Source organism: Vombatus ursinus, unplaced genomic scaffold, assembly GCF_900497805.2.
Source record: "Vombatus ursinus unplaced genomic scaffold, bare-nosed wombat genome assembly UNPS02014832.1, whole genome shotgun sequence".
Lineage (NCBI taxonomy): Eukaryota > Metazoa > Chordata > Mammalia > Diprotodontia > Vombatidae > Vombatus > Vombatus ursinus.
Window position 1 is genome coordinate 32,949,307 of NW_020954610.1, and position 25,610 is coordinate 32,974,916.

The window sequence follows — 25,610 nt, forward strand, 5'->3', positions numbered from 1 at the left end:
TGTTGGGCAAGTTATTTATCTCCTTTGCATCTCAGTTTCCTCATTTGGAAAGCAAAAGGTTCTGGGGGCAGCTAGGTGGCGCAGTGGATAGAACACCGACCCTGAAGTCAGAAGGACCTGAGTTCAAATCTGGCCTCAGACCAAACACTTGACACTTACTAGCTGTGTGACCCTGGGCAAGTCACTTAACCCCAATTGCCTTAAAAAAAGGAAAGGGTTCTGATTAGATGATTTCTAAGGTCTTTTCCAACTCTAAAATCATATGCCCTCTGATTCCTAAGGTTCCTTCTGGTTCTAAATTAATTCTGATTCTGCCTCCTAAAGATATTGTTCCTCAGTTGCTACCTCACTTTCTGGACTCTAATACCTTTTAGTATGACATTTTTTTTTTCTCCCAGCTAACTTCCAAGTGTATATTGCCAGAACCTCTGACCTGTCAATTACTTCCAGCTGCATTTTGAGAGTCCTCTTTCACTTATGGACATTGACTCAATCAGTGAGTAAGACTTTGTTAAATGAAAAGAAAGGCAAAAACGGGGTCCCTGACCTCAAGGAGTTCATGTTGTAATGGAGAAGACAACAACCGTTTAAAAAAACATTCAGGATATATACAGACTAAATATAAGGTGACTTCAGAGGGTATAGGGTAAAGATTTCTTGTAGATTGTGAGATTTGAGATGAATCTTAAAGAAATCCAGGGAAGCCAGGAAGCAGAGATGAGAAAAGAAAGCACTTCAGGCATGGGGAAAGACTAGTGGAAAAGACACAGTGTAGGTAGGTGGAGTGCAAGGAACAGAAAGGCCATTGTCACTGGGCAGTAGAGTATGTAGAGGGCAGTAGAATGGAAAAAGAATTGAAAAGTAAGAAGGGACCAGGTTGTAAAATGCTTTAAAAATCAAATAAAACAGTTTTTAAGTAGTCAGTCTTAACACCTTGGCAAAAATTATATGAGAAGCCCTTGCCTCAGAAGGGTGGTTTCAGAGCAAATTCCATTTTTATATCTAATGCACTGTACTTGCTACTCAGATCCCTTGCTGCTATTCACCAGATCCTGATTGTCCATATTGTCTGGGTCCCTTCCACTTATCTAAATCTATAATCTTGTGATCATAGATCATAAGATTTTATTGTTCCTCAGATTCCACACCTGAGTTCCTCCTAATAGCTTCCTGATCTCCAATATTGTGGTCTTTGGACTCAGCCTGCATCTGAACCTACAGTATCTAACTGTGTGTGTTTTTTTTTATTTGCATTAGTTGACTAGTCTGGACTTAGGCCTTGACACATCAAAGTTATTATAAATTTCTCCACACTGCCCTTTTAGTTTCTTGAGTGGTCTTGAACTACCCCCTTTCATTCACACACACACATAAAATTAGGTACCTATTGTATTCAAAGCACTTTGTTAGGCACTGGCAGAGATACAAAATTTAAATAAATCAAATCCCAACTTTCCTCAAGGAAGTTATAGTCCAATAGAGGATAAGACACAAATAAACTACATTGAATCAATGTTACATGATCAGATAATTTCCCAATGGGGAGGGGCATTACAGAACGGGGAGGAAACCTCAAGGTAAGATTCAAGGAAGAGGTGACATTTGAAGTGAGAGAAAAATATGGCTGGGAACAAGCCTGAATGTCTAAATAAGGCTGAAACCATTGTTTGAGACCTGGATTATGAATGAAAAATTGATTGTTCCTCCTAAAGAGGCCCAAATATGGGGCAGCTAGGTGGTGCAGTGGATAGAGCACCAGCCCTGGATTCAGGAGGACCTGAGTTCAAATCTGGCCTCAGACACATAACACTTACTAGCTGTGTGACTCTGGGCAAGTCACTTAACCTCAATGCCTAGCCAAAAAACAATAAAGAAATAAAGAAATAAAGAAATCCAAACATTTCCATGAAATGATTATCTTACATTTCCATGGATTTATTGAATAGATGGGAATGACTTTCATCACCCTATGGGCAGCATAACAATTCTCTGAGATAACTGAGACCTTCCTTTGAAGAGTACAGGTACTGAGTACTTGTCTATCCATTCATTGAATATGAGTCAGCCAGTCAGTCAACAAGTATTTATTTAGTGCTTACTATGTGCCAGGCACTATGCTAAGCACTGAGAATCAAATACAAGTAGAAAGATAGTCCCTGCCTTCAAGGAGTTATTGCTAATGAAGAAAGATGACATAAAAAAAGGAGTGTTAAAGGGAGAAGGGAAACTAGATAAAGTTACCTAGCTTAAAGAGCATGATAGAGAAAGTTTAGAGGTCAGCCTGGAAAGGAATGAAGACATGACTCTCTTGAAGCCCTCCTCAAATGGATGCATTCTTGGAAAGAGTCATCCAATCAGAGGGAGAGCCCAAGGGTAAATGGTATATCCATTTTATGAATCCACAGCTAATTTCAAAGCTTCAAGGATGAAGAGATTTCTGGGACATGATAGAGAGAGTCTATAGTACAACTTGGAAAGGAATGAATTGATTAAATCGCAGGATTGGGGATAATTTCATTGGTGCAAAGTATTGTGAATTGGTGCGACCCCTTTACATTAGGGAACAGAAGGGAATATATTGTTTATTAAAGCAGTAAGGAAAAGTAACCATAAATTCCCCGAATATATTCCAATTTGCAGATGCCTTTGTTAACCACGTGGAATGCAGAATGGGCTAGACATTTTGGAATGGTTCTTGTTAAATTGATATAAGAGATTGACCCAATCAGTTTAATAATCATTACAGTATTTGTTCAACAACTTCCTGTGAGGAAAGTTATGCAGTTGTCTTGTGAAGTAAAGGGCTTTTCTTTTGTCTGGCTATGATAAGGATCATTATATGGTATGTCTGTCTGGGGACTTGTTGCTCTCTTGGCACATAGAAACTTCTAGGAGGAAAAATAGACAATGAAAACTAATGACTCAAAAGAAGTTGCCTTTTCTATTCAATACATTTCTATAAAAATTAAATAATTCCCAGGAACACAAATATTTATCTACAATGAATGGACTGACTATTACAATTGGTATATGACTCCTTCCAAAACATCTATCTGTCCTTTAAATTGCCTAAATATTGTCAAAAAGTTAGTAATACTAAAAAAAAAAATCTTACTCTCAGTTTCTTTTGTTATCTAGCTGAAAAATATGAAGATTCTTTTCAACAAAACACATTTCTTACTCATGGCACTCTCCCAATCAACAAAATAGGAAACAGATTTTTTAAATGTTAAAAGGCATTGTAAATTCAGTCCCTCTTCCTTTGAACTAGCATGCTTTATTTTAATAAAATATTAAAAGAATGTAAACAACTAGAATATTTAACAAATTAGTAGCTAATTCCTCCTCAGTCAGCTAAGCAGACCTGGATAAAAAGGCAAAGAAATTATTACTGAAGAATTTTGCAATGTAATAAATTACCTTCCCAAACAATCTAGTTCAAGATATGTGTGTGTGTGTGTGTGTGTGTGTGTGTGTGTGTGTGTGTGTGTGTGTATGTGTGTATTAGGGGCAGCTAGGTGACACAGTGAATAGAACACTGAGCCTAAAGTCAAGAAGACTGAGTTCTAATTTGACCTCAGACACTTTACTAGCTGTGTGACCTTGGGCAAGTCACTTAACCCTGTTTACCTTAGTTTCATCATCTGTAAAATGGGCCAGAGAAGGAAATGTCAAATGACTGCTCTAGTATCTTTGCCAAGAAAACCCCAAAAAGAGACAAGAAGAGTCAGACTCAACTGAAAATGAGTGAACAAGCATTAAATATAATATGTATGTATGTATGTATGTATGTATGTATGTGTGTATGGCAATCTTTTTCTTTCCAATGTAGAAATTCCTAAATATCTTTTATTTTGGCATAATTAGAGGTAAGAAGATATCTATTTCAGTCAAATCATAGCACATTCATGATGTACAGTGGGATACACCAAGGAGGGAAGAAATATGGGTGAATACTTATATCTGTCATGGGCCTAGATAGCATAGATTCCTTAGAAAATATACTTATTCAATTGAATTGAATTAACATTCCTAAAGTGAGTGATATATATGAAAAATTCACATCTAGCACATGCAATGGCCTTTTTAATTTTTTTAATGGTTTATTCAGAACTATTTCAAGGCAGTTAGCAGGATAAAAAGGTGGGTTCTGCTATAATCTGCCAGCTGAGCCAAAAGAACAATGGTAGCATGATCCTTCAGTTAGCCTCTGATTGACAAGGAGAAGGGTGAAGGACATGAAAGACCCCTCCAGGCTCAGTTCACTGGCAACAGCACAACAGGAAGTTAGGACCTGGTCCTTCTCTGAGAGCCTTTGAAAACAGGATTGAGTCTCATCTGTCTGGAATGTAAGAAAGAAGTGTACTTTTGACATAAAGCAGGGAGGTTGAATCTCATCTTTCTCAAAGACTTTTCTTAGTCTTGTGGTTCAATGGAAGTCAAGGAATAGATGTTTCCATTTGCCATGTCCTTCCCCTACCCCCCCATTCTCCTCCTTACTCCCAACCCTATGTCATTGCATGTGCTATTCTCTTCACACTGAAAAACACTGACTGCCTCGCTATCTATCCCAGTTTCCCCTTACCTTTTCCAGAACACCTTACAAAACTTACCATTCTTTGAAACTCTTTCCCCATTAACCCAATCTGCCTTTGTTCACATCTTTACTTATCTGAAGGGGACTGAAAGGTGATGTATTTCCTTCCCAGAGCAACTTCTATTCCTCCCTTGTAACCTAATGCTATAAGTGTTAGAGTATAAGGGATAAGAACCAAACTTAGGGACTCCTTCCAGACTGACTATCTTATTGTTTCTGTATCTTACTGAGATACAGAAATAAGTCTATCTCTCTCCGTCTATATGTATCTATATCTATATGTACATATGTGTGTACTGATATACACACACAGATGGCACATGGTGACCCTGGAATCAGAAAGATATAAGTTCAAAATGAGCTTCAGATAATTAATAACTGTGTGACCCTGGGCATGTCACTTAACCTCTGTTTACCTCACTTTCCTCAACAGATTTAAAATAGGGTTTAAAATAACACATACCTCATAGGGTTGTTTTGAGGATCAAAAGAGATAATATTTATAAAGTGCTTAGTGCTTATAAAGTTCAGTGCCTGCCACAGAATAAATGTATATAAATGCTTAATCCCTTCCTTCCCTGCCGCTCTTATTCATGGGCACTGTGCTTTGTTAATATGTGCACAACTCTTCAACTAAATCTTGTAAATCTCCACATGGTAGAAACTGTATCTTCAATATTCTTATTCTTTACTATGGTCCCCTACTTAAATGACCAAGTAATTTTCCAGAAGCATCTGTCTACATGCAGCATGGTCTACACATAGTTGAAGTCTACACAAATTGAATTTTCATCAGGTGGGACTTCCCATGGCACTACACCTCTATATAGATGTAATTTCCCTCCCTAGGTTATGAGGCATAACTATAGGTAACCAAGCAGTTCTTGGACCTTTCCATTCACAGAGGTCAAAGACTCCTAGCTATTAAAGTCCAGGTGAATTTGAATAAAATCTCTCATCTCCAAAGTCACAACAGCAAGGTTAGGAGTGAGGGAAAAGCAGGATACTTAAGGATCACATATAGTGGGTGATCGGGCAATGGGACAGTAAAAAATTGAGATGGGGGATGAGTCAAGAATTTCTACAGATGACAACAACAAGGGTACCCAATTAAACCAGTCCATCTCAATTGAAACTTATCTGTCACAAATCTTGCTTTCAAGTTTATTAACTGTCAGCCCCTTATTATGTGAGTATATATTTTGTTACTCTCTAGGGGATTCACAGCTTGCGAGATAGTGAAAACTTTGTTGACTCAACTCCCTCTATTTACTTTCTACACAGATAAAATCTTCTAAAATCCTTTTGCTCAGGCAAGGCTTGTGCTTCAGGGAAGTCTTGAAAGAACACAAAACTTTGCTGAGAAAGAGAGCAGTCCACTTCCTTAGGGTTTGCAGAATGGGGAAATTGAACCAAGATTTCATTGTATGACTTCATTATTTGTTTTAATTGAATTTGTTTATTTTGATGGAAGTAATTACCCTTATTCCATTCTAAGACACATTCAAAAATCAGAGTGATTTTTTTTTTTATTTTCTCTGTCTCTGCTTTCATCTAAAAGTGTGCAAATAATAAGGAATTTATTTATATGAGTCCAACCCTGACCTCTGGGACTAACTCTAATCAAGTCAAAGATTAGAAGTGAGGTCCTTTACAGCCATTCAATGCAACAAATTAAAAACTGTGTAATTTTGACTGCAATTTTGAGTTACATGTGTCTCTTAGGAATCCTCAGAACGGTGAAATTGGAGTCAGAGGAACTAGGTTCCAATGCCCAGTCCTATTGAGGTTATTGTGACGTTGGGCAAATGTCTTAACCTCTCTGCACCTTATTTCTCAAGCTATGAGATGGAGTTGGAGAAGATGATCTCTAAAGCCCTGTGAGCTTTAAATACATGAGCTTATGAGTCTATTATTAATTTGCTTACTTTGATCCTCTCCAATCTAATTCATCTCCCCTGCCCCCCACCATGGACAGCAGAATAGTAATAGATGGCATTTCTAGATGCAAATTTATGGAAACATTATTTTACCAGACCTAAGATTTCATTAGTATAGTGAATTTCCAGTAAGGAAATTCCCAAATAGTGCAGATATGTACTTGTTCTTCAACTTTTCATCTTAGAGAGTTGCTTGTGGTACTGAGAAGTGACATAAGTTGGCCAGGGTCATACAGATACCAGTAGGATTTGAATTCAGGTCTTGCTGATTCTAAGGCCAACTCTCTAACCAACTACCTTTCATATGGAGGCATATCTTGCTTCAATGGCTTTTCTTCTGCACACTACTTCTTTTCACAGTGTTTACTTCCATTCCCCTTTATGCTGCATGATATTGTTGCTATATTATTATCTCTCAGGTATGATAAAATATTCCTGACGTTTATCTCTAAAAACTTTGTATCAAAGGAACAAACAACCATTTTGAGTTTTAGGACACAGGCTAATTGAATATGGTCATTTTATAGATGTCAGGTTGGAAGGGACCTTAGAAATCTTCTTATTCAACCATTTCATTTTCTAGATGAGAAAACTGAAGAGGCTTGCCTCTTCAAAAGTGCATAACTTATACATGTGGCAGAATGGAAAATTAAACCCAAGTCATCCAAGCTCCAATACTAGGGTTCTTCTCATTGCAACACATTACCTCTGGTTGTATCCAGTAACCTATCCCCAGTGCAAACAGATGTTTTAAATGCTTTGGAAATAATAAACTGATGAAAGACTGGTATAAGTATTATACAGATTCCTCATCTGTAATATGGGGATAATGGAAATACCTATCTCCAGTAGGAGATGTTGTGAGGATCAAATAAGATAATATATGTAAAGCACTTTGTGAATCTTAAAGTGCTATATAAATGTTGCTATTATTATTCCACAAAGCCAGCTAGGCAGAGTTTTCAGGAATAGAAGACCAAGAAAATGGAAAATTGGAATTGTTCCTCATTTCTAAGAGGGTATTTTTTTTAACTCCTACTGCAAAGTATTAGTTTTTCCATTAGCAGAGTACCCAATTATCCTCTGAAGTAGTCAGCCTTAGAGAGTTATCCAATTTTAAATTATATAGTTTAATCCAGAGTACCATTTAATACAGAGTACCATTGTTAATTCATATTGTATAGAACTGCTTATAAAGTGCTCCAAGAGCTTTCTAGATACAATCTTTTTGAAAAAAAAGTTTGTTGATAGCTTTTGTTTTTACAATATCTACATTCTCCAATATGTTTCTTCTCCTTCCCATTTCAAGAGAGCCATCCATTAGAACAAGGAAAACAAAGAAAGAAAGAAACAAACAAACAAAGAAGGAAGGAAGGAAGGTAAAGGAGGGAAAAAAGAGAGAGTGAGAAAGAGAGACCAATGCAGGGAGGAAATTCAACAAAACTAACCAAAATATTAACCACGTCAAATGTGATATGCAGTGTTCCACATCCATAATCCTCCACCCTGAAAAGAAAAAAGAGAGTTGATTATTATATCTATTCTTTGGCCCCAAGCTTGATCATTATAATTTCATGAAATTTAATTTCTATTATTTTATGGTTATTGCTCCTTTTACTTTTATTGTTATTATAGTTATTCTGTATATTTATCTCCTTGTTGTACTTATTTCATTTTAACTTAGATCATCTAAAATTTCCCTCATTTTTCTTTATTCCGCTTATTTACTTTTTTTCATACACACAGAAATATCCTATTACATTGACGGATACACTAGTGGGTGGGCATTATACCCCAACTGATGGGAATCTACTTTTCCTCCCATCTCTTTAATATTACAAAAACTTTTACTATAAATATTTTGGTTTAGACAGGATATTTCTTTAATCAAAATGCAATTTTTAAAATGTACTCAATCCTTTTCATTTTATTAATGAATACACTGAGACTTGGAGATATTACATGATTTATACAAAGTCATGTAGCATGCCAGTAGGAAAGCTAGGGGCAGAATCCAAGTCTTTGGAAGATTTATTTTTTATTTCACCAAATAAAGTATACTGTGGTGTTTGCTGGACAGCTTGAGGGGCCTTGGAGTCTAGCTTTTCTGTTTTTAGTCCAGATGATTTTATAACTGAGGAAACATTTGATGACAATGGAACTCCCTTCTCTAAGGCAAATTCAGCCACTCATCTATAACTTGTAGTCTTGGAGAGCTTTCTAGGATGCTGGGAGTTTAAGGGACACAGTAGGTGACAAAGGAGAAATGCAACCTGAGTCTCTGACTCCAAGAATGCACCAAGAACTATGAAAGTCTGACTAAGAAGAAATTAAGAAACCCTGAAGTCAAAGCATGTGGATGGTTAGAATTCCCATTAAGTTTCTTATTGTTGTAAGAAAAAAAACCTTAACAACAATATAATAATTATAGAACATTTCACACAAGTGGCGGGTTATGTGAAAACACTTTGAAAAGAAACTGTATGAATAAATGTGAGGTGTTTGAATCTGAGTCACATCTTTGATATTGGGGGAGGGGGCAAACCTCATTGCAAGTTTCAGAATGTAATGCTGTCATTTATCATTAGTGCTAGGAAATAGGTTTATGAACCTAACACTAGATGTATATGTTATCTAAACCTCAACTCGGTCTTCTCATTTTCTGTGTAAGTTCTTGTCCTTTCCACTCCACCAAAGTGTTTTTGTATCACTACTTAGATTTTTTTTCATTCAAAATTTCAATTTTCATACTTGAGAAAGAGTCAGCCATTACTTTATGAATACATAACAAAAGCTGACTCTGGGTATCCCAAACCATGATTAAGATTTATTCATCTCTATCCATTAACAAATTTAAAAACTTTTTATGCAAAGCACCATTACTGGAGAGCTCAGTTAAATTAAATTGTTTATCACATATATAGCTAATGCATGCAAAGCACTATAGTAGATGCTGGGGCTATAAAGATCAATATAATACAGACCTTATTCTCAAAGAGTTTATGATCTAAATAGAGGAAGGTTACTGTCCCTCCTTTGTCAAAGAATTCAGTGCCTGCCTCTTAGTTTCTTCACTCTAACTCCTACAATTATACTAGAAGACTTCAATACACATGTTGATGTTGCCTCAAACACTCTAAACCAGTTCCTCAATATACTCAGGTCTCATGACATATTCCTCTACCTCATCTTTACACAAGGATAGTCATAGCATTGGTCTTGCTATAATCCACAATTGTTTGCTTCCATGATTAAGAATTCTGAAATTACTTTCTGATCATAATATTCTTCCATTCTCCATCTCCCCATGCTTTCTCCTCTTAAACTTGCTCTTCTCATCACGAGGTCCAATTCCTTTCCCCCTTTATTACTTTTCCGTATCACCATACTTACTCTGGCTATATTCTGTTTCCTTCCCAATCTCAACCCTTTGGTGAACCACTTCAATTCTGCTCTAATCTCTGCTCTTGAATCCTTGGCCACTTTGCACTATCTCCATTGACATCTTGCTAGACTGTAACCCTGGATTGCTCCTACCATCTACCTTTTTTAATCCTATTCATGTTCTGCTAAACAGAGCTTGAGGAAACCACACAGCCATACCAACTGGTTTCTACAAATTTGTGTTGTCTAATCACAACTAATGTCCCCTGAAGCAAGATTATATTTCTATACCTTCCATATTACTTCTCTATATCACTCACAATAGCAGCTGTACCCTGCCTTTCACACTCCCCTCAATCGTCACTGCTTAATGTGGAAACAGTCGTCAAATCAATATTCCCATTTCTATGTCAATCAATTTCCCTACGAGTCTACTCACAATCCCTTTTACTCCTCAAACAATAAGCAGTCCCTAGCCAGGACTCCCCTATACATTTATTGGCTTCTGTATTTAAAATGTAAGCTTGAGACAGAGCCAAGATGGCAAAGAAAAGGCAGTGACTCACCTGAGCTCTCCCCAGTCCCCTCTAAATAACTTTAAATAATGTCATAAAAAAATTCCCGGAACAGGACAACCCACAAAAGGATGGGGTGAAATAATTTTCCAGCCAAAGACAATTTAGAAGGTTAGCAAGAAAGGTATGTTGCATCTGAGTGAGAGTGGAGCAGAGTCCAGCACAGGCCCAGCCTCAGCAAACCAGGAGCAGTCCTTGAGAGCTACTAAATCAGCAGCAGCAGCAGCTGCTTCCAGAGCTCTCAGCCCACAGAAGGTAAGAGGGTGAAAAAACTAATCAGAAGATTACAGGGGTCTCTGTGCTAGCACTGAGGCAGGACTGTTTTGCTTTGCCTGTATTCAGATCCAGATCACAGTCCAGGGTGTCAGTCACAGGTGAGGAGGCACAGGAGAGCTTGTAGCTGCAGTGGAGCGGGAACCCTCGTCATGTTTTCAGGGCAGAAAAGAGTGCTTGTGATTGCTCACCAACCAGAGCACAGGCCAAGAGAGTAGTAAACACACCTCTTCTAAGACCATACCACTTTGGAAAAACTGAAAACTTACAGGTCCCTAGAAGTATCTCTGAAAACAGCTGCACAGAACCCCTGAAGCTTGAGACAGTGCACCCCCCACCCTGGAAACAGAGCTTTTCTTGGTCAAAGAGTTAAAAGTCAAGAAAAAGGCTGGGAAAATGAGCAAACAACAGAAAAACATTCTGACCACAGAAAGTCACCATGGTGACATGGAAGATCAAAACATACACTCAGAAGAAGATAACAAAGTCAAAATTCCTGCATCCAAAGTCTCTGAGGAAAAATATGAATTGGTCTCAGGCCATGAAAGAGCTCAAAAAGGAATTTTAAAATCAAGTAAGAGAGGCAGGGAAAAATTTAGGGAGAGAAATGAGTGATGCAAGAAAATCATGAAAAATTAGTCAACAATTTGGTCAAGAAGACAAAAAAAATGCTGAAGAAAATAACTTTAAAAACAGACTAGGCCAAATGGTAAAAAAAAAAAAAAAAAGATACAAACATTCAATGAGGAGAAGAATGCCTTAAAAAGTAGAACTGGCCAAATGGAAAAAGAGGAACCAAAATTCACTGAAGAAAAAAAACTTCCTATTTTTCTTGAGGTTTTTTTTTTTTTTGGTCTACATTTTCTTTCACAACATGACTAATATGGTTTTGCACCACTACACATGTATATCCTATATCGAATTGCTTGCCTTCTCAATGAAGAGGGATGGGGAGGGAGAAAGGAACAGAATTTTAAACATAAAGTTTTAAAAGCAAATGTTAAAATTTGTTTTTACATTTAACTGGGGGAAAATAAAATATTAAATAAAAAAATAAAGTGTAAGCTTTAAGGGCAGGAACTTCTTGTATTTATATCCCCATTGTTTAGCACAGTGCCAGGCACAAGGGGAACTCTTAATAAATGATCTTCTCATTCATTCATTCATTCATTCCAAATATTTTCCCTCAAGTCTCTCATAGAATCTTTTCCCCATGACCTTTAAATTGAGGGCCTTTCTTCATATTTTACTTCCTTAAAAATTGAGGCTATTTTCTGTGAGCTCTATTTTTTCTCCTCTTCATCTCACAAACCCTTGACATCATCTCCCACTATGCCCCTTTATTCCAGTCTCTGATGAAAAGAGCTGATCGTTCTCACCATGGCCAATCACTCTACAATAATCCTTAATCCCATCCCCTCCTGTTTTCTCCAGCAGATTGCTCCCCTTGTCATCTCCATTTTTTCTTCTCTTTACTCTTTCTCTGTCTATCTATCGGCTTCTTCCCTGATGCCTAAAAACATACCCATGTCTCTTTCATCTTCAAAAAACACTTATAGAACCCTATCATCTTTAGTAGGTATCATTCCATATATCTTCACCCTTTTTCACCTATACTCCTTGAAAAGGGAGCTGCTTCCTTTTTCTCTTCTAGACCTTTATTCTGGCTTCTGGCCTTATTACAGAACTCTAGGTACTCTCTCCAATATTACCAATGATCTCTTAATTACTGGATCTATTGGCCTTTTCTTACTTTTCATCCTTCTTTACTTCTCTGCAGGATTTGACACTGCTAATCAATCTCTTCTCTCTTCTTAACACTGCTCTCTCTTGGTTTTCCTGTTACCTCTTTGCAGTTTACCTTCTACTTCTATTCTTTCTCAGTCTCCTACAAGTGAATGATCCCCAAGTCCCTGAATCGGGGCTTCATTACACTATATTCTCTCACTTGGTAATGTTATAAGCCCACATGGGTTCTATTATTATCTCAATGAATATGATTCCTAAATCTTCATATTCAGTCCTACTCTCTTACCTGAGTACTACTCCTGCATAACAAACTGCCCATTACACATTTCAAGCTGGATATCCCATAGGTATGTCAAACTGAATATGCCTAAAGCAAAACTCATCTTCCCCCCTAAACCCTCCCCTCTCACAGATCTCCCTATTTCTAAAGCACCATCATCCTTCTAGTAATCCATGTTCAGTTTCATCCTAAGCTCTTCATTCTCACTCACTCTGTGTATTCACTTAGTTGCCCAATCCTATTACTTCTATTATCAGATTTTTCCCATGCCTCTGCTCTCCACTCATATAACTATGACCCTAGCTTAGGCCTTTATCACCTTTCATCTGCACTGCTACAACAGCCTCCTAGTTTATCTCCTTATCTCAAGCTTCTCTCCAATATAATCCATCCTCCATGTAGTCACCAAAGAGATTTTCTTAAAGGGTAGCTATGACATATCACACCCTTAAGCAATAAAATTCCAGTGGCCCACAATTGCCTCAAGGAGCAAATATAAATTCATCTATTTGACACATAAAGCCCTTCATAACTTGGCCCCATCCTACCTTTTCAGGTTTATGGCATATTACTCCCCTCTGTATACTCTATGGTCCAGTCATCCTGGCCTTGGTATTCTTCATCCATTCTGCTCCTTGCCCAGTTTCCATGCTTTTGCCCTGGCTGTCCCCCATTCCTGGAATGCACTTCTTTATCACCTTCATATCTTGGGTTCCCCAGTTCATTCAAAACTCATCTAAAGAGGGGCAGCTAGGTGGCGCAGTGGATAGAGCTCCAGTCTTGGAGTCAGGAGGACCTGATTTCAAATCTGGCCTCAGACGCTTGACACTTACAAGCTGTGTGACCCTGTGTAAGTCACTTAACCCCAATTGCCTCACCAAAAAGAAAAAAAACCTCATCTCAAGTGCTATCTTCTGCATGAGACCTTTCCTGGTCCACCCAGCTATTACTGTCTTCCCCTCCAAAGTTGCCAAAATGCTCTCTATGCATTATGTGTATTCATACATGCAAACATGTGTGTATTTTATACATGGAATATATGTATATATGTAATAAAGTACATACACACATATAGACATATAAATGCCTGCACGATTTGAATAAAACTACTTGAGTGTAGGCATTGTTTTGTTTTTGTACCAAGTGATTAGATTATAGTAGGTGCTTAATAAGTGATTATTGATTGATTAAGGAAGGATAAGTACAAAGAAGCAGACATCTAGGACTAGAAGAGACTTAGAGCTCATTTGGTCCAGTCTCCTCATTGTTTGGAGTTGAACAAACTGAGGCCCAGGGAGGTTAATTAAGCACCTTGCCCCAAGGTCACAAAAGTAGCAAATGACAAAATTAAGATTTGAACTTATTTCAGTGCTCCCCCTTATTTGAACTTGTTTCAGTGCTTTCCACTTTACCATGTTCATAAGATATATGTAAAAAGAGCATCAGATGGGGCAGCTAGGGGGCACAATGTATAGAGCACCAGCCCTGGAGTCAGGAGGACCTGAGTTCAGATCCAGCCTCAAACACATAACACTCACTAGCTGTGTGACCCTGGGCAAATCACTTAACCCCACTGCCTAGCCAAAAAAAAAAAAAAAGCATCAGACAAAATTAAGTCATGTGAAAAGGGATTTTTTTCACCTGTCATAGTCAGGAAAGGCTTCAGAGAGGAGGTAACTTCTGGGTTGTACAACGAAGAAATGGGACTTTACATAGGAGAAGAACATGAGCAAAGGCAAGGAGAAGGGAGAGGGCAGAATGAGAATAGAAGATAGAGAATTCTGTTGTAATGTATTATAAGTGATGGGACTGAAAATATAAAATAAGGCCTGGTGTGTTATAAGGAACCAGATTGTGAAAACTTTCGAATGTCCCCTCCAAAACAAAACAAACAAAAAAAACAGCATTGAGTTTATACTTTTTTAGGAGGTATGGAGGCACTGGGGGTTTCTGGGAAAAGCAACTCTGAGCAGTTCATTGGGAAAACTGTTTGGGAAGCAGTGTGAAGGGTGAATTGGACAATAAAGAGGCTGGAGGTAAGACCAATTAGCTATTACAATGGTCTAATCCGGAAGAGATGAGGGCCTGAAGCAGATTGATTACTTGAGAATTAGAGAAGAGAAACTAGACATGAGATATTACAGACATAGAAACAAAAGAACTTAACTGATTGAATTTGTTCCCATTGATTGGGTTGGAAGGCTCTAATCACCTCTGTCCTCCCAGAACAAGACTTGGATTAGAACTATTGACTTAATAGAATGATAATTTCTATTCTTCACATCAATCAAGAAAGCCCATTTCCTGTTTACTCTCCTTTGAGAAATGTCTTCAATTTTTCTTCAGTTCCCTTTTAATCGTTCCCCTTAAACATCCCACATGTTTTCTTCTCATTCCATCTTGGGAAAAGAACTAATTTAAATGATCCCAAAGTAAGGGCCTAAAAATGTTTTGTTTTGGTTGGTTTTCTTTATTCAATATATCCCATTACATGCATCTCTCTGCCTCTCTGTCTCTGTCTCTGTCTCTCTTTCTCTCTCTTTCACACACACACACACACACACACACACACACACACACACACACACCATCACCACCACCACCACCACAATCACCACCATCATTGGACCATTGCAATCTAGACACCCAGCTGAATCTAAAACTAGACTACCTGAGAAAGGACTAACCCTTAAACCAAGAGAGGAAGTGCTACAGACAAAAGTAAAAGCTGCAGAGCCCAAAGGCCCTCCAGTAGCTCACCACACCCAAGAATGGAATTTGCAATCAGTAAACAAATATTGCTTTTAGCTCCATTATTAAAGATCAAGAAGAAAATAGTCTACTCCTCCAGCCCCTGTTCAGCCCCAAATGTAGTCCACCTGAAAGTCATATTTCCAAGTATCTTCAACCCGAACCACTGAGATGGAAAGGGAGGAATAAAGAGATCATGGGAGGCCCCTGGAATTAATTCAACCTGAAAAATGGAAGGGATGTTCATGTGGCCAATGCAAATGTAAAGAACAGCAAAGGTGTTAGGGACCAGGAGAGTTTGTCTCACCAGCCCCTCCACAAACTTCTGTGTCTCTCTCCATTTTATCTTTGTCTTCTGCTCATAACCATCACTCTTCTCCATAGTCCAGGTAATTCAACTGTTTCTTTAAAATGTTTGAATAAATGTTCATCTAAAGAACTAGTGGTCCCTTCAAAAATCATCATCTCAAGAGACTTTTTGTTTATTCCAATGATGCCACCATGGCTCACAACACACATTGGGAACTCCTATTCTGGAATAATACTTTAGGAGCCTATGGCCCATTCTTCTTTTTCACCTTTTGCTTTCATCATAGAATGTTAGACCTGCAAGGGACCTTTGTCTAGGTCACTAATACTACAATTGAGGTTACTCTTTGGAAAGCTTTCAGTGGTGGCAAATTTTCATTATCTGGGCATTTGATTTTGTGAAACAACCAAAAGTCCTTCAGGTTTAAGTCTGCTGAATAATAAGTAGTTGATCTGAATAATGCCATTGTGGATATCACAAAGAAGCATGGCTTTAAAGTAATGAAATGAGTTTCTTTTTGTGGTTTATAAACTGACTCTGAAAATAATTCCCCCAAAAGAGGTACAAACATCTAGTAAACTAGGGCAGCCATCACTGAAATGTATACTGTCTCCCAAGGTTACTACTTTAAAGGCAACACAGAGTAGATGTGCAAGTTCTGTTAAATCAGTCCTTTGCTACAAGATAAGACAATGTGGTCTAGTAGGTAAAGGACTGGGTTTGTAGTAAGAAGGAAGAAGGATTCTCCAGATTACTACTTGTATGACCTCGGATCATAGATTTTATAGCTGAAAAAATCCTTAGAAGTCTCTGTCTTAGGGAAGACAGAGAATTATAGAGCACAGAGAAATCTAGGGATTAGAGTAGGCCTGAATGGAGTATCACAGTGGAGGCCTTAAGACAACATGACATTGGATGCCAGGAGGAGGAATACCAAAAGGAAGATAAGAGGATAGTTACCAAATATAAACTTTTCCTAATTTGAATTTTGAAACTTGCTTCTTCCCTATCCTTCTCCTTCCTGATATTCATGGACCCTAAAGGTCATGATATATAGTACTTCTGTACTTTTACTTTTGTTGTTTTCCTCATTGAAAATGATCTCCCTTCCTTCAGCCCAAATCTTATCCGTCTTTTAAGGCACCACTAAAAAACCTACAAGTTTCATAAACCCTGCCACACGTAGAAAGGCAGCTCTGGTATATTGGAAGGAGAGTAGGGTTTTTAAGAGACCTTGAATATATCTATTCTGAATATATCATATACTAGTTGACCATATTCATGATTGTATTTTCTAAATTCCTATTGTACTTAGCATTAGTAGCACACAGTATAATCTTCCCTTGTTCTTAGATTATTCCATTCATGTTAGTTTTCATAATGGATAGGTTGATTAAAACAGTTCCCAAAGGGGAGTTCCAAAAATGCTGCAAGAGTATACTACTTGAGAGTAGAAGTCCTGTATAAATTTCATTTGTATCACCTACACTGACTAACCCCAAAGAGTGACTTGAGCATTTGTTTTAATGGCATAGACCTGCTTATGTAATTGTTGTTGTTAAGTCATTTTTCAAACGTCAGACTCTCCATGACTCCATTTGAGGTTTTCTTGGCAGAGATATTGGAGTGGTTTGTCATTTGCTTCTCCAGCTCATTTTACAGATGAAGAACTAAGGCAAACAGGGTTAAGTGACTTGCCCCAGGTCACACAGCTAGTAAATGTGTGAGGCTGGATTTAAACTCATGGAGATGAGTCTTCCTAATTCCAAGTTCAGTGCTCTATCCACTGCACCATCTAGATGTCCACTTATGTAATGTTTTGCTGAAGATAAAGTTTTCAGGAAATACTCAAAAAGGTTCTGTGTTACCATTGGGATCTCTACGAAAAAGTAAATGCAGGGTCATATCAAGAGTAGGTTTATATCTACAATTCTTTGTGACTGGAAAAAGATATCATCAAATTCAATTTTAATCTGTCTCCCAAAGTAAGGCTTTATTTCTTGAAAATATGTGTGCATTATGTCTATTCTATCTATACACACACACACACACACACACACACACACACACACACACACATTAGTTAATCACATATAGTATAGCTAGATATGCTTTAAATATCTATGGTTAGAGAAAGAGCTGTCAATGAAACCAGATTTCTCTTCTACCAACCAATGCTATGTTCTCTACATTAGGGGAAAACCTGTGAGCACCTAACTTGTACCATCCATGCCAGTGAGAGAAATTATTATTTCTCTCTTTTATTTAATAACTAATTACTGAATCATGCCCAAAGTTTTTCCCTTTTTCTGCTTCCTCAACTAGAAATCAACCAGTGTGGGGAAATCTTAGGCAAAAACCTACTGAGGCTAAGATCTAATCAAACAGTATAAGAAATTCTAAGTTTAGGCTAATGGATAGATTCCTGTTCATTGCATTTACTCAGATCGGTCTGGGAAAATGTTGATTCTCCCTTTTGTCAGACAGGTGATATGGAAATTAATAAGTCTCTTTGACCAAGATTTGAGTGACCTAAGTGATATACCTCAAGACTCTCATTAGAATGAGTCCACATCTCATTATAATATTCATTTTCTCATTAATTGTTAACCAATCAGAGTTGATTACCACTCTCAGGAACACCTGCTCTTCCAGGGGCATAAAAACTGTGAGCCCACCATCACGAGGGTCTTTGACATTCGACAGTGCCACTGCCCTCTTTTTATTAATAAACATACTAGCCTTATTACTAAATTAAAATTAAACTATGTCTCTCAAGCTTTTTAAACATCACACCAGAATTCTACTAAATTTAACAAACTTTTATTAAGGTCCTACTATGCAAAAGACATCTCTCATCTCTGATGCTTATTACCTGCATGAACTTTGGCAAGTCACTTATTTTCTCTGGCTCTCAGTTTGCTCACTATAAATTGAGTTTTGAACTGCATACATTTGTCTCTAAGATCTCTTCCAGCTCTAACTCTATGGACTATGATCGATGGGCCTATAGTCCATCTCCAATATCTCACCATGGCATGGAGATGACTTTGGATTCCTTAAGGATATTGTGGCAGAGCACAAACTCAAACAGATCCTATCAAGGTAGAAAACTCAAATATGAGACCAACAGTGTTCTTCATGTCTATATTTCCTTTATCTTGAGACAGGCCCAGTTAGATTTGGAATGAATTATCACCATACTGACCACAGAGTGATGAATTGGTTGGCCACAGGAGCTCTTGAAGACTATCTACTGAGTTACAGATGGCTACTCACACCAAAGAAATTATAAATCTTTGAAATATTGGACTATGTGCAAAGCACTAAAGATACAAAGGGGAATCCAGGACATAATACCTGCCTTCATGGAACTCATAATCTAGTAGGGGATATATACAAAGCAAATACATAAATAAATATAATGCTTGTCAGAAGAAAAATCCAAAGAAGTTCAAAGAAAACAATGTGACAAATTTGAAGGAGGAATTACCTCTATCTTGCTGGGGTGGGGGTGGGGCAGGTAGTCAAAGAAAGTAAAGCTATCTGAATTGTACCTAGGAGAAATAAAAGGACCACAGTAGATGGATTTGGAGTGGGTGAAAAAATTCCATACTGGATACAGTAAAGAATATGAAAAAAAGCAGAGACTGAAGAATCAGAAATTGAATTTGAAAATTGGAAGAGATCTTAGCAGTCACCTAGTGCAAGCTATACCTGAAATGAATCACCACTGTAACATACCTGAGAAATGATCACTCAGCCTCTGTTAAAAGACTTCCTATGAGATGGACATTATTATTACTAGGAACATTGTCATGACATCAAACTTAAATTTGCCCCTTTGCATCTTTGATCCATTGTTCTTGGCTCAGGGGACAAAGAGACTAAATCCTTCTTCAGCAAGATAACCTTTCAAATGCTGGTTGTTTCAATCAGTTGATCCTCAAATGAAATAGAATCAAGGCCCTTTACTATCTTAGTTGCACTCCTTTGAATGCTCTCCCATTTATCACTCTGTCCTTTTTAAACTATGTTGACCGGAAATAAACATAATGCTCAGAAAGGGTCTGATGAATACAGCATAAAGGAACATTATGTCCTTACTCCTGGATGCTACCACTTTCTTCATGTGGTAAAGACTGCACTAACTTTTCTGGATGTTATATTATTTATAGTCCACTGAAACCCCAGATCTTTTTCATACAAACTACTATCTAACCATAACTCCATTTTGCAATTGTGAAGTAGACTTTTTGAGCCCAAGTATAAGATCTTATAATTGTTCTTATTAACTTCCATCTTTTTTTAGAATCAGTCCAATATTCTGGTCTCTCAAGATCTTTTGAGATCCTGGCTTAGTCATCCAGTATATTAGCTACCTCTCACAGCTTTGTGTCACATACAAATTTGATGACCAAATCACCTACTGTTACTAAAGTCACACTAAATAAGCACATAGATCCCTGGGGCATCCACTGGTGACTTTTGCCTCAAAGACATCAAATAATTAATGACTGCTCTCTAAGTCCAGCCGCTCATACAGCTCTGCTTCCATCTAATTGTATTCAGTCAGTAAGCATTTATCATGTACCTACTATGTACAGACATTATGCTAAGTGTTCTCCAAGTCTACATCTCTCCATTTTCTGTACACAGAATACTCTAACAAATACTTTGTGAAAAACTAGGAAAACCTAATCTACTGTATTCCCCCTCTTCTAACAGACTAGTAACCTTCCCCAAAAAAGTAAATAAGGATAGTCTGGCATGACTTGTTCTTTATGAAGCTATTTTTTTTTCACAGATGACTGGGTTTTATTCCAATAGAGCTGCTGTGGTTCACAGAGGCTCCAGGCCTAAGCCAAAGGTCACTAGGCCTCACATGGAATAAGAGGACATTTGGTACAACAGTGTTTGAGATCCAGGGTGACAGAAAATTATGCTGATGAGATGCCCCTCAATGGGTCAAAACCTGGAGCACTTAGCAGGGGAGTGCAGACATTTATCTCACACTTTCAAAGTATGTGTAAGCCACTCAGTGGTCTCTCGAATACAAGAAGTCAAAGAGCAACTTAATACAGATCTCTTTGATGTGGCAGTGGGCAAGAACATGGTGGGCACATAGCTCCAGAAGCTCAGGGGCCTTCATGCATTTCTCCATCTACTCACAGTACTCTCTCACAGTGGTGAGGGGGTCTATCAATTCTTTCTTCTCATCTTTGTCTTCCTTCTTGAGGTTCCTGGCATCCAGCCCCCTCTTCTCCCCCACGCCCCCCACATCTGGCATTCTCTCCAGCTTTTTTGTAATTCCCACTTCCCTTTCTATAGCTATACCGATTATCATTTTAATGGCCCATTCTAAAAATTTTCCAAAGAATCAAATTCAAGCTCACTGGTCTATAATTTTCAGACTGTTTTCTTTTCCCTTTTCCTAAAAATTGGAGCTTTCACCCCTCTTTTCATTTTGTGTCACCCCTCTCATTTTCCACAATCAACTATCACCAACAATGGTTCAGTCATTACATCTGTCTGCTCTTTCAGTCATTCAGGGTGTAGTTCATCTGGGCTAGGTAACTTGAACTCTATTACTATTTCCTTACTTCTCTGAGGTTCACACTCCCTGTTAGCCTGTTTTGTTCTACCATTTCCAGAGCAAAGATCATTCTCCTTGGCAGAGAAAACAAGCAAAACAAGCATTTAGGAGCTGTTCATTCTCTCTCATTAGTTATTGTCTCTTTTTCCATAAACAGAGATCTTGTCCCTTCTTTGATACTACTTCTCCTAAAATAACTTTTAAAACCCCACCTTTCCTTTTGTTATCCTTAGCTTCCCTTATTAACCTTAGCTCATGAGCTTTAACACTTCTGACTCCATTTTACTGGACCATGCTATGCTCTTATCTTCATCCTCTTTTAGTGGACTTTGTTTCTATCTTTTGTTTATATTTTTTAAATCTAAGCTGACTGGCAAATTCTCTCTGTACTCATATCAGTCTCTTCCAATAACTACAATTTTTTCTCCTCACTGGTGTAATTTCCCTTGGTATCTTCATAATTGCAGATATGAGAGGACAGAATGGGAAAAGGGGACAGTGAGACAACTAGTTTGACTTGAACATAGAGTTTGTGAAGAATATATTGAGACAAAGCTGGTAACATAGGAGGAGTCATATCATATATGATTTTGAATGCCAAACTAAGAAACATTGTAAAGAAGAAAGTCATCATATACACCAAAATATTTATGGCAGCATTTGTTGTGATTATTGCTGCTTGCTACTGTTTGCCCTTTGTTCTCAAAGAGGTCCATGACATCAGGGAGGTGATGCCATGACAAGCAAGTGAATTGGATTTAATTGAGGGAGGGCTGTGCAAAGTCACCAACCTCACTTTCTCCTCTGAGCCATCTGGATCCAGTGGCCAGATACAGATCAGGATGAGTAGAGATGGCCCAAGATGTAGTAAGGGACATTGGCCTTTTCAAGCTAAAGTTTTTACAGGTCTTAGTCTGACAGATTAAAATTTGCATTCCCTTTGGACAGAGCACCTGCAGAGGATGGACTCAAATGAGTAGTCAGTCATGAGGAAGGGAGACAAATTAGAAGGCTATTGAATTCCATGAAAGATGAACTAAAGGCACAAACAAAAGTGGAGATTGTATGAGTGAATAAAAGGGGACTTGCAAGAGATTCTGTCCCTCTCTAATAGTGAGATAGAGACTCTTGCTGGAACCCAGGTGGGTAAGTACACTTGCCAGAAGTGCTAAGCAAGCTCAATGGGTTGAGAAGAGGAAGTAACCCATGTTGCTAATTGGGGAAAACTGAGGGGTTTGCTATGCAAAACAAATCCCTCAGGTACTGAAATAAACAGTATCGCTTCTGAAGAATTGCTTCAAAGACCTCAATTTTTTTTTCAATCTCACTGCTTCACTTACTATCAGGAAGTATCAGGTAGTATCATCATGAAGTGGTATAAGCAGCAAATGAACTAGACTCACTAAGGCCTTGAATTCTAGGGCCAAGTGGAGAGAATGAGCTAATAGTACATTATTTGTATTTATTCTACTTTTAACATCTCTGATAAATCTAGGTTCTACTAAAAAGGACTGTTCACTGTCCATCTTACTAAAAGTTGCCCCTCTAGGGTCCCTTTTAGCTAAAACATTCTATGATCCCTTGATTCCACATGTAACCTTACCCCTATCCCTTGCTGCCTTCTCCAACAGATTTCCTCTTTATCATCCTTCTCCTTTATATTGTATTCAATCACTATCTTCCTTCTTGCCTACAAACACATGCCTGTCACCCCAACTCTCACTAAACACTACTATCCCCACTAGCTAAAGTCCTGTATCATTCTTCCCTTTTTCATCAACTGCTAGTGATTCAGTCCCCTTAGGCCTACTCAAGGTTAGCTGATACCTGGTCTTTGCCTATGTGTCACACACTAAACTGTTCTCCTCTCCCAGCCAACTATCCAGGTTGTCTTGAGCTGGAAATTTGTTTCACTTTGTCTTTTTATGGATTCTGCTGCTCTAGAATTTATTTAGAGCCATTTTTTACAGGTATTTGGAGGGGTTTGGGGGAGAGCTCAAGCAAGTCACTGCTTTTATTACACCATGTTGGTTCTACCCCACACCTCCTAAGTTTACCTTCTTGAAAAGCTGTTGTTCCCTACTGAGATTTTTCAACAATTTGGATGCTTTAATTTGTTTTTCATTGGTGTCCAATTTGCTTAAGTCAGGATGTTTTGATTTGAAATGACGATGAAGATTGTACTCCTTCAGAATGGCTATTACTGGGAGCAGCTAGGTGATGCAGTGGATAGAGCACTGGCCCTGAAGTCAGGAGGACATGAGTTCAAATCTGGCCTCAGATCAACACTTGACACTTACTAACTATGTGGCCCTGGGCAAGTCACTTAACCCCAATTGCCAAAAAAAAAAAAAAAAGAAATAAACCATCATGGCTATTACTCCTTGGCAAACAAGGCACAATATTTTATCTCTCATATAAATAAACAAGTATCTATTTGTCCACTACAGATTAAACACTTTATATTCTGATTTGATCTTCGGTGTCTTTTTATCACCCATTTTACAAAGTCACCCCAAAAACTTTAATGTCAGCACCAAAAAATCTCAGCAGCAACTCCTCACATACAAAGAAATACTGAATTGAGTTTCTTACCTTGGAGAGAGTACCAGACACTCCTGTAACTTGGAGGGGAGCTACGCAGCGAGAGAGAGGAGGAAACCTTCCTGTTGTTGCATGACGCATGGCTGCACTCACTTTGTTCCTGTTAACTGAAAACACAGCAAAAAGATACGACTCTTACTCTTCTCACACTAGAGACAGACCGATGATGGTTGGTTGCTGCAGGTCACATGACAAACAGGAGAGAGTGTGCAGTGGCAACCCACCCTCAAGTTACGTGACATATGATAGTGACTAGTGGGGGCATGAGAGTGACTAGTGGAAGGTGGGTGAAGAGGGCATGGACAAAGCACTCATTGAATCTTTACTTTCTTTTATATCTTCTACATTTTTTGCAGGCCAACCAAAATCCTTTGGCAGTCTATGAGTGGCCAGAGGGCCGTATGTTGTGCAGGCCTGATCTAGAGTATTGCAGTAGTTTCCTGACTGATTTTCTTGCCTCAAGGCCCTTCCCTCTACAATCCAGTCTTCACATAGCTGACAAACTTATTTTTCTAAAGTGCAAGTCTAATCATGTTGCTCTACTGCTCAACAAACTCCAGCGACTCCCTATGACCTCGAGTAACTAATATAAACTACTATTTTTAGCATTTAAAGTCCATGACAACCTGGCTACAATTATCTTTCCAGCTTTATTGCATAAGAATCTCCTTCCCAAACTCTGTGGCCCAACCAGACTGAAGTTCTTATTGTTCCTAATGCACGTTTCTCCCTTTAGATGAACCTCGTGCTTATAAAACAAAATATCCTCACTTCTGTTTCTCAGAATCCCTAATTTCCTCCTCAGTTCTGCTCAGGTACTACCTTCTACATGAAAGAGGTTTCTGCTATTCCTTCTATCTGTTATGTCCTTTCCCTTCCAATCACCTTCTATCTATTTAGTGTGAACCTATATAGGTACATGTTGCCTCACTTAGTTATCTTGTAAGCTTTTGGGGGCAGGGACAATTGCATTTCTGTCTTTGCATCCCTAATATTTAGTACAGTGACAGACACAAACAATCATTCAATTAATGCTTGATTGATTGATTGATCAGCCTATTGAAACAAAATCAAAGATTCCCTCTATATCACTAACAGGCCACGAATCATCCAATTCCTTTCAAAGATCATGGTGTAAAGTCAAGTTTTGTGGCTACTGAACAACGGTATTTCTACCATCACTAGTGGTATGAAACATAATGTAATACTGACAATAGATAGGCTGACAAAATTATATTTCTTCCCTTTGTTATTCCTTATTTCCTCTCTACCATCAGCACTATTCCCCACCCTTCTTTGCTTACTTGATGTACTGAATAACCTTCCTCCTAAAGGCCATTGAGGATTAAGTCAGCATAATATACAGTAGTAAAACTATTTGGTTCAGTGAACTGTAACCTATTTGCCTTTCAGAAAAGGCATAAATATGAAAGCTCTATGAAATCATTGCCATAAGTGTCCAGGGAACTTGAGTGAGTCTGGAAAACCTATACCCAATTAGAATTCTTGATTCTGGACTACCTAGTATTTTAATTACATTTTAAAGCTTAC

General features: G+C 38.1%; 1 long non-coding RNA gene across 1 annotated transcript in view; it reads right to left on the reverse strand.

Moving 5' to 3' along the window:
* The window catches only part of LOC114026037, a 48,044-nt gene extending 23,882 nt beyond the window's left edge, over positions 1 to 24,162 (reverse strand). Inside the window, exons 1-2 of the long non-coding RNA XR_003567083.1 lie at positions 24,051 to 24,162; positions 7,986 to 8,043 (exon numbers count right to left, since the gene is read on the reverse strand). This is a non-coding gene — a long non-coding RNA (uncharacterized LOC114026037). The remainder of the gene's footprint in view (positions 1 to 7,985; positions 8,044 to 24,050) is intronic.
* Between the last annotated feature and the right edge of the window lie 1,448 nt (positions 24,163 to 25,610).